The 12,326-nt window shown below is 43.9% G+C and overlaps 1 protein-coding gene across 1 annotated transcript in view; it reads right to left on the bottom strand.

Annotated features, from left to right (window-relative positions):
* SATB1 (SATB homeobox 1) overlaps positions 1 to 11,241 on the bottom strand; it is a 94,050-nt gene extending 82,809 nt beyond the window's left edge. The window contains exon 1 of the mRNA XM_054191697.1: positions 11,127 to 11,241. The gene's annotated coding sequence lies outside the window, so the exon portion shown is untranslated. The remainder of the gene's footprint in view (positions 1 to 11,126) is intronic.
* Positions 11,242 to 12,326: the final 1,085 nt, after the last annotated feature.

The following is a 12,326-nucleotide window of genomic DNA, read 5'->3' as shown; positions in this document are numbered from 1 at the left end:
TTTCTTTGACCTGATAGTATGAATAAAACCTACCAATAAAAATTGAAAATGTGGAAGAGTTTAAGGAAATGGTTAGAACTGATTGATGACTTGAACTATGTCAAACTTTCATTATGAAACCCAAAACCACATGAAATGTCCTGTTTCCAGTTTCATTGTTAAGTCAGAGCTCTGCCCAGGTTCTGCTACACTTTTTCTAAGGTTCAAAACCTTTTAAGTAAAACTGCGCATCTAATTACGGCCAAACTTGACAGGAGTCAATATTCATTGTACATAAAATACATGCAAAATATGTGGTTTTGGTGTAAAACAAATTGAAAGTTGGTGGTTTTGGCCGAATTCGCTTTTTCTTCTAGGGCTCCTTCCAATCTCAAACTCCGATGATTCCACGGTAACAAAGACTAAATGAATGAGTTTTGCACAGTTCTTTTCAGGAACAATTAGCTGTTAATATTCGCAGCTCTTTTAAGGAATAAGGTACCTGTTAATATTCAGGCGCTAACATAAAAAAGGTTTAGCATATGCAGTGTCGCTAAGATAAAGGTCATTTATACATGTGTCAGAGTATACTCAGTTTAAATGCAAACAACATAAAGCAACAACAAGTCACTTCAAAATGTTACTCCAAGTACCCTGTAAATGTTCAAAGTACTTGTCCCGATTTAGAAAAACAGCAAAAAAAGGAGAAATTGACAAAAATGTATTCAAGTATTTAATGTATGTACTTGCTAAAACAACTGCATTTCTAGATTTCCTGCTAAGTGGCTACAATGGAAACAAACTGAGATGGAAAGCAGGAGTTGGGAACCCACCAGAGTACTATATTTTTAAGGCAAAATTAAGTTAATATTTATGATAGTTCATTTATGCTCATGCAAGCACTAAAAAGAAATGCCTGGATAAGTGTGTAAAAATGAGTTCCCGCATTAAATACAAAAATTTGGGGGAAAGGTTTGCATTCTGCATTGATGTAAGAATAGCTGAGTAAGAAGAAACGGAGGCATGCACATGAAGTTTCCTAGCAGAGCTTCAGCTGTGATAGAAGAAATAACATTTGAAATTAATTATTTTCACAGCATCCGTGTTCATTTCCTTAGGATCTCTTCTATATAATTTGTTTCTGGCAGGTTATACTACAAACTCCTTCCTGTATTAGATTTTCTTTCTTCGGAAACGTTGGTAAGATGCGCACCAGAAATTTTGAAATATTCTGCTCGTGAAAAAGATATGGTGCATTCTCTCAACTCATTTTTCTTTCCTAAGTGTACAGATGGAAAATCTCTCTGCACCACATCTGAAAACGTGCTACTTCAAAGGTGGGTGGAGCCAGGTGAAGAAATGCTCCAAATTATTGCAGTCATAGAAAAGTAATGTCCAAATCAGCTTACCCCTGTGTTTCTGAAACACGGGACACCTTCAAATACAAGAATCCTTCAATACTCTGCCGCGAATGAACTACGCAAAAGCCCTGTCATCTCACAGCCAAGCCCATGCTTAAAGCTCTTTTAGATTTCTTTATTTTGTGTGTAAAAAGAAAAAGAAAACATTTAGCTCTCCTTTTATTTCATACCAATTGGCTGTCGCTGTGGGCATATCGCAAAGTGGTATCATCTTTTTTGCTTGATTTAGGTCTGTGAAAATCTTTCCATGACCGAAAGAAATATTACGCCCAGTCCGTACTGAACTTTTTAATAAAAAGCAGTAAGGCAATCTGCTTCATTGTCAAATGATTGAAAGAAATTTAATTAATGCCTTTGGAGGGAACGCCTATATAAGTATCACAATCACAAGAATGTGCGTATATGCATACATGAATACGTATGCACAGCCACAGTCTACCCTGTTGCTTTAATGTCATAACACTATAGGCCATGAGCAGCTGAAGGCAGAAATGAACTCATAGAATTTAAAATATAGTGCTGACACAATTTTAAGGTTAAATGACGTTGTGTAATTTATTAGAAGATTAAATGCCGGCTGCATCACAGGACAATTTAGCCCTAGAGAAGGCAGTATAGAAATGCCATCAGACAAACAAATTAAAAAGGGTAAGTTAGAAACGGGAGAAAATGAGTTTATGCCACACCGACAAAACCAAAAAGAAACCAAAAAAAGCCCAAACCCAAAAAGCAAAAAACACAAAGATGCATGAAAAGCAGCATGCTATGTTAGATGTTTATCTATACATAAGAGACAGGTGTCACAAAAACAAAACAAAAAAATCACGAAGCTAAAGAGAAACTTTAACTCACCAGTTTCCATCTGTTATATCTGAATTCATGCATAATTGATTATCCATGACTGGTAAGTTCTTTTTTTTCACTAGCCTAACACAGTTTTCTAAACATTATGTGTTAAATCACCACCAAAGTAAAGGGTGTTTGAGAAACCGTAAGGGCAGAATAAAAATTTTTTAATGAAAAATAACATGTCAGTTAATAATAGAGCTGACCTATGTTTAAGAGAGAAATTTTAATCATGTGCATATTAAATATTAATAACTGATTCTGTTATTGTTATAATAAGGTTAAGTAAGCTTCTCCATGCTTAAGGAAAGAGAAAAAGTAGGAACATGTAACAGTGAAAAAAAGCGCTGAGAAGCAGAGACATAAGGAAAATGTGTCAACAATAAACAAGAGGAAATGAGAAAGAAGGAAAAGATGAAGGTGGAAACTAATCTCTATGTGTCATTATGACTGCCAGAGTACTGGCAAAGAAGCAGCATCCTTTTATTTCAATTTTAATCATTTCTGAATTTTAATACCCTGGTCCTTTTGTAATTCTCCTGGCATTCCCTATATGCATCCATCCCAGCCAAAACACCAGTGTAAATTAAATGGCACGCAACCACACCACTGATGTAGTTCTCCCGGTAGAACCAACTGAGTGACCAAAAAGCAGAGAAGGTACAACTACTTTGTGTCCCCGCAGACCACTGGCCAATTAAGTGACTTAATGTTCTTCAATTCCTTTAATTTTGAAAAGAAGGGCAGTGGTTAGGTAACCCAGCAATATAGAGCCATTAAAAAAAAATAAAGCAAGCCAGTAGTAATACAATAATCAGTGACCATCAGGGCCTGGAAAAATGAGTTTGCTCTCACTGGCACTAAGGAGCATCACATGATTATTTAATTACAGCTCTAATTTTTGTCTCGTGGATGGCAACATATCAACAATTAATAGGGCAAATAGAGGAGACTGCATTTTTAAAGAGACAGAACCTATATGAAATACTGCTTGGAAATACAATTTATCGGGCAGTATAATGCTTCTTAAGGCATATCCGTCATCATGCCACACATATAAAAAAAATCTGCTGGTTCAATTTTCTTGCGTGGTACCTATAAAATTCATCTGGAACGCCTACAAAATAGTAACTACACCTATGAGTATCCTAACTGTCGTTTTTAGGCCATGCAGTCCAAATAAAGGAAGTAGTGGAAACACGGGTTTCAAATGTAAAAATGTTACAAAATTATTACATCTCCTATCTTAAAAAGATTGTAACAAAATTCTCCAGGAACGGCCAAAAGGATTACGGTATTCAGTGAGTCAAGTGAAGAAAAAAAGAAAGAAAAAGCAAGTCAATAACATACAGTCAATAGGACAGAGATTGATTTTGATTGATTGATTTTACTGTGAGATTTTCTTACAAAGCATACTGAAACTAGGGGCTCGACACCAATATTGTACCGTTCCTGCGCAAGACTGCTAGTTGAGAAGCGAAAAACAAAACCCAAAAGAGGACACACACATGATCGATTGAAAAGCTCTGCTCTAAAATGCTTGGATGCGGTTCCCGTTGTGCCTTGTCCTGCAGTGACCGCAGTGCAAAACACGGGGAACTGCGGGGAGATCCGTATGCGGAAGAGCACTTTTCACAACCTGCACAATTATAGGAATCTTCAGATGTAGCAAAAGAAAAACTCTCGTTTTATGCACCTGATCTTCCTTGCAAATGTACTTGCTTTTCCACAGCAAAGTGTGGACCAAGTTATGAATCCATAAATTTACATTATCCAGAGCATATTTCAGACAATATTCAATATCTGATGTGGGAAAGGCAAACTGTAAACATTAAGCTGTACATGTGAAAAACCTACCAAACTATTCTTAGATTTTTATTTTTTTTTTTAATCTTACTTCTCAACATATAGCTTAAACATGCTTTTTCATTTGGTATTCTAAAATCTATCCTTTGATCAAGCAAAGAAATGCTGAGTTTGGGCCTTTGAACAGAAAAAAACCCCCAAACTGCTAAACAACAGTTCAAGTATTACTGCAAAAGAAGTGTAACTACAGAAGACATACAGTTACAATAAATGCCCCGTTCCTCCCAAAAATTGTGTAAAATTAAGTTGTTTCATTGAAGACATGAACATTCTGGATTGGAGATCTTAATCTAATCTTAAAAAGAAAGCTGGCAAGCAAGAGCTTGTATGTAAAAGTATATATCATTCTTTTTTATGCACTGGTTACTATACAGATAACACGTCTCACAAAGACTGTAATTAAATGTCTAGTGCAGAAGTAACACTAAGAAGCATACGGTATTATTATGTTACAATGAATCCTTAGAAGCTAAAACTGTCATTTTTTAAGTTTTAAGATGCCTTTAATTATTCTTGAGACTTCTTACATTTATCAAGGAAGCCCACCTAGGATGAAAAGCGTTAATGATTAAAAAACTTTCTAATATGGCTCTTCACAAAAATATTTATTTAATCTTTGATTATAAACATTTTAAAACTCACTCTGTGATTTCCCTCCACTTCATTTTTTGCCTCTGGTCCTTCTGTGAGTTTGCATCCATGCACACTCTCTCCCCCCTCCTCTCTTTCTGTCTTTTATTTAATGTATTAGAATTGGGAATCCAGGGCATGTATAATATTTAGAATTTTTATCCTGTTCATTGCAAATGTTCTTAATTACCTGTCTGTTTCAAACAGACATATATTCTAAACGCAGTTACTGAAAAGGAAATACCTTTGTCGTACCTTTGCATGTGGGTTTGAGTTCAGAGCAGCAATTCTTTGCACTTGTGCCGTACAATGTTTTCCACTCTAGGACTGATTTACAAATACAAAGAATTAATTAATCCTTCAGTGTTCTATGAAACGTATATATTACTAATTTTATAGCTGGGGAAATAAACCAGGGGCATATTAAGGCCGCATTTATAGAGGGATTGTGTGCTGCAGCTTCCTCCTCTTTCATATGAAGTTGAGAATGCTGAGCATTTCCAAAATCAGGCTTACAGCATTAAGGACTGCAAACGTGGCACGGGAAGTTATTTTACCCGAGATCACACATTTTTGTCAGGGCTGAAACCAGAACCGGGACTTCAGACACCAGAAAAGATTATGAGACAATCCTCCAGGTATATATGATCCGAGTGCATCACCACTTCTTCTAGTGAGCAGCAAGTGGAACGACACACAAATGATTGCTGCTGGCCAAATAAATCCTGTCAGAGCAGGATCCTGGGAAGATGAGATGCACTCGAGGTTTAAAGCACCTCCCTCATCTCCTCAGGTCATATCATGTCATATAAGGTGCCAAGGGAAAGAGATAGAGCAGATAGTTGCTGGGAGTTATGCAAGGCCGACACAGCTGATAGACGTGGCCCATCCTGATGTTCTGCACCCAGGTGCAGCTGGGGTGACTGAGGTCCATCTGCAGGCAAGCAGACTCCTCTGCCGATCCGACCTGCAGTTCACAACAGAAAGGCACGAGGTGGCGAGAGCTAACTCTTGTGAACCTACAGAGGTGGAGACCTGTTTCCAGCGATGCTTTACCACAGGTCAGAGTGAGGAGATAGCCTACGCTCCGGTGAAAGGAAACCTTCTTACAGCCTGTCCAGCATACACAAATGCATGCAGTCTCACAGGAAAATTGATCCCCAAAGAGATGGCTGCGTATCGGTATTCTAAATGAATAGCTAGAAGGTGACCCTGGCATAAATACTAAGTGTTAGCACGTCCCTCAGCCCATCTGAACACCTAACACCGACCCCCTGCCAGGACTGCGAAGACAAAGGTCTACCAACCTCCGCAGTGATACACCAGTGAGCATGGGAGGAAAGTCAGGCCCAGCAAGTTTAAAAGCAGATATTTACAATTCAGACAGTGCCTGGGGTATGTTACTACACTCTACTACTGTACTCTACTATTACTATGCCATTCCTACTATACTGCACCAGATTACAGAGATTAAGGGTAGATTACAGCCAGTACACGGCACGAGGACCAGATCAGGGCATACGAACAAAATCAATACAGGCAAGTCTCTTTAAAATTAATCTCTGTCAAGGTTTATACTTACCGAGAGCAATGCAGTGCAGAAACCATTAGAAAGTTGACATTTGCAAAGCAACAAAACGGGTATCAATTAAGTAATGAAGTGTTGGTGATAACTGTGTTAAGCTGAGGTGCCACAGGATGCCAAATGTTCAAAAACACCTACATTTTTGAAAGGAACGCTATAGTATATCCTTTTTGAAGTAACAGTTACAAGTTGTGGTCAGGGCTGTTGAGAGTTCATGATACCACTCTCACTTGGAAACTGACACACAAGCTAACTTAATGTTAAATATAACGATTCCAGAATCTGGGGAAAAAACGGAGGGCTTGGGTAGAGGTTATTAATGGAATCCTCCACTGGAGAATTTAGGGAAGCTTTCTGCAAACTGTGGGTTATTCTGAGTGCGGTTATCTCCAGTTCAAATGCCAGCTACTTGGAGGCATTAGTCCAAGGTTAAAAGTAACATCAATAGGGTTTTCTGACATGGACTTTACAAAGTTGCAAAATTTCAGTATAACATGCAATAAGAACTGTAAGTTACTCTTTAACCGTCAAACTGTTTTACTACTTTTTTTTTTTTTTTTTTTAGAATCAGTAGCAACTTTGTGACAACTAAAGTTTAAAAAATGCACTTGATTGCATAGTGACAGATTTGCAGAACATTTTTCATCACACACACATATGTGCTTTCAGTTATTAATAAAATGCTTCTGCCCTTAATCTGCCGTTGCCTGAATATACAATTTCAGTGACTTGGATAGACAAATACTGTTAAGGAATTCTGTTTTCCCTGTTTGAGATGCAATTCAAATACACCAAGTAAAACTGAATGCTATGCCTTTAAAACTGGCTTCTGCATGCCACAGAATGGAATACCGAATCACTTTTCTATTAAGTTCCTCTTGGAGTGGAATGATAACACAACTTTCTTTTTCTTCCTCACCCCCCTTCCTTTTTTTCCTCGTTTTAAACAAGGAAGAGCCAGCTGCCCTGGATGACACCACAGGTAGATATTAAAATGGAGACAGCCATTATTTAGTGGCGACAGGAATATAAATACATGCACTAACCTATAAACTGGTGTTTACTTCAGGAAAGTAAGCCATATTTTTCCTCTGATTGCCGTGCTGTCAGTTTAATGCAGCGTAAATAAACAGTAGGTGCATGATAGCTTTAAGTAGAAAGTGTTCATTCCACAAGAGGAGCAGATTACTGAAGCCTGATGCCTATAATGGCAAAAGCAGAACTTCCATTTTACCTGAAAATATAGCCTCCCGTGCTAAGAGACTTGTGGCTTTTCTATTAAATTAATTTGTCAGAATTCTATGAGAAATATTACGTACTCAAAGAACTTTACCAAAACCAGTCATTTTTGCAGCCCTCAACTTGATCCATTCGAAAAAACAAAAGCCAATCACTCCTCTGTAATTTCATCATCCCATCGCTCTAAATGAGAGCTTTATATAATCAACCTAATATAACAGAAAATAAAATGATATATAGAATTGCCTATACTTTGAGTTATTTTGTTCTTATAAATATATTCCCTGACTGAAAGTAAAAAAAATCCCCTTTGGAAAAAGCAATGATTTCTGAGAAGATTGTATATACACTCTACATCTATTAACATAAATTATAAGAAAGTAAAATGTTCCAGATGTGTTTAAACTGTTGTAGAAGGAAAGTTTGTGGCTTCATTGGATATATATTAAATATATCTAGAGAGAGCATGGTAGTTATATACAAGAAGGCAATAAAATGCTTCAGTAGTATCTATGTTTAAACAGCGTAGTTCCCAGAAATATGACTAAAACATTTCAGAAGTCATATTTCCTCCAGTTTTAATTCAGAAATCTACTTTTAATATATATTTTCTATATATTACAAACTATTTTATTAATAAAATAATCTCCTTGATTTTTTTTTCCCCAAATACAGCTGGAAACCTTAAGAAGGACTTCAAGTTTATCTGACAATGCCTAGATGAAAAAACAGGGGACAGTAAAAAGGTGACAATGCTTCCAAAAATTGAGTAGTTGATAGACTAAAAGATTTGGGTTTTGTTTGGTTTGGTTGTTTTTTTGTTTCCCAAGGACATCAGACTTCAGCTGACCATCTTCTGAATGGCAGTCGCACACATTTAAACCCCTCTCTATCCCAGACCTGAAATGTGGGCTGAGTTAATGCTTATTCAGGACTTTCCTACTCTCACGAGGTTTTTGTGCTGAAGGGGTGGATGTGCCTGCCGTCCCCGGCAGGACTGAAGGTGGAGGTGCCCGTGGGATGCTGGCAGGGAGGCAGGCAGGGCTGCAGGCAGGGCTGGCGCTGCCTGCCCTGCCTTGGGAAGCACAGCAACAAGAGGGCAGATGCTCACCAGCCAACCCGCTGGGCCTACGCTGAAAACCAGAAAGGTGCCCTGCTCCCGCACAAACCCAGGCTATGGGTGGCAGACCCTCTCTGCCCCTCGTTCTGCCAAAGCGGCACCGTCCCAGGAGCAAGTTAAGAGATCGGCTCTCTCTGCTGTACAGCGCTTTCTCGGGAGCGCGCAGCAGCAGGTTAAGGCTTCACGCGTTATCGCTGAAATAACAGGAGAGGAGAAACTGCGAGAGTTCCTTTCCCATTTAAAGTATTAAGAACAAAGAATATAAAAAGGAAACGGCCAGTTTTTCAAAGCGCACGCACAAAAAGCATTCCATTTAAATATTTTTTTTGTTCCAGTAAACTCTTTTGCATACAAAGGACTTATTTATTACATATTTGAACTTGTGGGAAAAAGGGAAGGAATGCACTGATTCCTGAAATAACTCTACAGTCCTTTCGGAGACTTCACTCTTCTGTGCTCTTGTTCTACTCAGAACAGTTTTATTTCAGGGACGGAGGAATTCCTTGGAGTCAGTTGTTTCTTTTCCACTAGCCGTTTGTATTCAAGAGTGGGCATACATAGCATACTAGCCAGTGATTTTAATTTCTCTTCTATTGCCTTATTATGTGTGTGTGTGCTGTCTATTTAGACGCATGCTTATATGTAAACACGTTACATTTTCTGCCTGCTCGTTTTGTTACCTACTCTACATTATTACACATTTCTGTGCAAACCATTGCTTTGACTTGAAAAGCAAGGTAATACCAGTAACAATCTCAAATTGAAAATGAATTAGAAAATGAGTGTATGTATAAACGTATAAAAGAGCATATAGGAATACGGGACTGAAAAGAGCACTCTAAAATTCTACAAATAGTGCTGCAGAGTAATTAGAAGATACAAATTGCAGAGAACATCCTACATTCATGTCTTTACACTCTACGCTTACTGTTTCAAGTTGTTTTTGAATAGTGCGCCTGATTTGACACATTTCTATCTGGTGATTGTGTTAAATGCTTGAAGAGATAGTGAAATATCCAAGCATTCCTTGTGCTAACTACAGCTGAAATTTTACACTTATTGTAACCTTTTCTAACAATGTGAGAAAAACAGAGTAAATATATTAAATTTGTTTCACAACAGATGCTTAGGTTGTTAATATTTAAGATGCCTATTCATGCTATTCCTGTCTGCACATTTGTCAAAAATGTAAGCTTGAATGCTAATGTTTGCCAGCAGACTACAGCAGACAAATATACGAAATGCAGCGTACCAAAATAATACAAAGTAGAAAGAAGGGACTGCTGCTAACTCTCACCCAAGTAGCAGGGACCAGAACGAAAGGGCACTACCAGATCATACGCCCTGGAGTCTCTCTGCATCTGAATTTGGGAATTATTTGCACGGAAGCGCTGCGCTCAGTTGGGCTGCCTAAAACCAGCAGAGAGCTTTCGTCAGATCCAACTCAATTTCAGCTTAGGAGCTGCTGCAAAGTATTGCATCAAACTTGCATTTTAGCGAAGTTTCTCTCGCAGTCAGAGAAGCCCGGAGACTGGCAGAGGGAAACTCCGGCCCGGGCAGGTGCCTGTCAGGAGCGCTCCCCCCGGGCACCGAGCGGAGACGGCGACAAAAGGACGACGGTTTTGAGCAAAACCTCGGGTGGTGGGTTTGGAGACGGAGCGGCAAAGAAAAAAAAAAAATCAAAAATAAAATCCTGGAGCACAGAGGCGAGATCCTGGCACCGCTCCCCGTGACAGCGGCAGCGCCGGGTCGTGCCGCGGGCGGGCGGGGGGGGAGGGACGGGGGACAGGGACACATGCGACCCACCGCCACGGGCGCGCCCCCGGCGGGGCCGATCCGCCGCCGTCGCTCGGGGGATGTGCAGCCCCGCGCCGACTCCCCGCGCCCGCCCGCGCAACCCCCGCGCCCTGCGGAAGCGCCACCCCACGACCCCCCCCACACCTCCATCTGCGCCCCCCCTCACCCCACCCGCTCCGACCCGCCGCTTCGCCCCGCGCCCCCCGCCGTCGGGGGTGCCGCCGCCCTGCGCCCGCCGCTGCCGGGAGGCGCGCGGGGCCGGGGAAGAAGTTTGCCAAACTTTTAGGGTTTTTTTGCTTAGGTTGTTTTTTTCCCCCCCCTCTGCTCGCCCCCCCCCCTTCCCTCCTCGCTCCCCCCGTGTCGGCGGCGGGCGAGGCGGCGGCGGGCAGGGGAGCGGAGCGGGGCCGGCGGCCGCCCCCGGCGCGGCGGCAGGTGTGTGTGCCCAATGCCGACCGGGAGGCTCCGGCTCCGGCAGCGACAAGCGGAGCCCCCCCCCACACCCCGCGCCTCCCCCCGCCCTCCCGGGTCGGCACCGTAAATCACCGCGGCGGGTGCCCCCGTCGCGGCCCCGTCCCTCCCCCCCTCTCCGTCTTCCCCCTCCTTGTCCCCGAGGAGCGACGCCGAAGGAGCGGGACCGACTCACTCATGGGAGCGCGGCGGGCGAGGCCGGCGACACCTCCGGCTTCCGAGGCGCCGGCGAAGTTAATTGCACTGAAGTTCAAGTTGTCTTTTCACCCATCAGGAGTGGGCGTTTAAAGGAAGGAGAGCGAGGAGGAGGAGGGGGAGGGGGAGGGGGGAGAGTCTCTCTCGCTCTCGCTCGCTCTCGCACACACACACACGCACACGCATGCACACACACACAGGCGCGCACACACACACAGTCACACACACACACACACACACAACCCCCCCGCCCGCTCGGCTGCGCTCCCGAGCTGCCTCAGCAAGGAAGAGCCCGGACGGAAAACACCAGGGCAGCAAGGTACCGGCGTGGGGCAGCCCTGCCTCTGTGTGTCTGTGTGCGTGTCTCTCTGTCTGTCTATCTGTGTGTGCCCGCGTCCCCCCTAACCCCCCCCAACCCCCAACCCCCGCCCGCTGCCTCGCACGGCCCCTTCGGGCGGGGAGGTGCGCGTTGCCCCCGGGGAGGGGGCGGCGGTGCCGTCGGGGCAGCGCGGCGGCGGGAGGCCGGCTGCGGCCGGGGGAACGGCGCGGGGGGGCGGCGGGGAGGGGGCTCCGCGCCCTGCGCCGCCGCCCGCTCCGCGCCTGCTGCCTTCTGCCTGCGCGGCGGCGGGGGGCTGCGGCGGAGGGGGGGCACACACGGATCGGCGGCTGGAGAGCGGCGGCTGCGTGTGCGTATGTGTGTGTGTGTGTGTGTCCATCCCTGCCGACCCCCCCCGCGTTGCATTCCCCTGGGCACCGCGCCCCCCGGCCCCCCCTCCCCGCTTGCCCCCATCCCTCCATCCTTCCCCCCGCTCCTTTCTTTCCACACCTGCCCCCGCGCCCCCCGCCCGCTACTCTCCGCGCCCCAGCGGCGGCCCCCTTTCGTGCCGGCGGCGACCCACGGCCACCGGCGATTTAAAGCGGCCGAGGCAACAGCTCCGCGGCCGCGCTGGCGGCCTCCGCGGGACGGGGATGCGCGGGGTGCGGGCAGGCATCCTCCGGGGTCGCTGCCCGCCCCGCTGCCCCGTCAGGGCCGGGCCCCGCCGCGCATCACTCCCGGTTCTCTCGCCTGGTGTTTCACCCGGCACCATGTGCTCCTCAGGAACGCTGTTTGAGAATTGCCTTTATTCGTGTAACTTCTCCTCGGGGAGGGACTTGTTCCCTCTTCTTTTGTTTTTAAGAC

This window comes from Rissa tridactyla, chromosome 2, assembly GCF_028500815.1.
Source record: "Rissa tridactyla isolate bRisTri1 chromosome 2, bRisTri1.patW.cur.20221130, whole genome shotgun sequence".
Lineage (NCBI taxonomy): Eukaryota > Metazoa > Chordata > Aves > Charadriiformes > Laridae > Rissa > Rissa tridactyla.
Note: the sequence above shows the minus strand (reverse complement) of the source record. Positions and strands in the feature narration are given on the sequence as shown.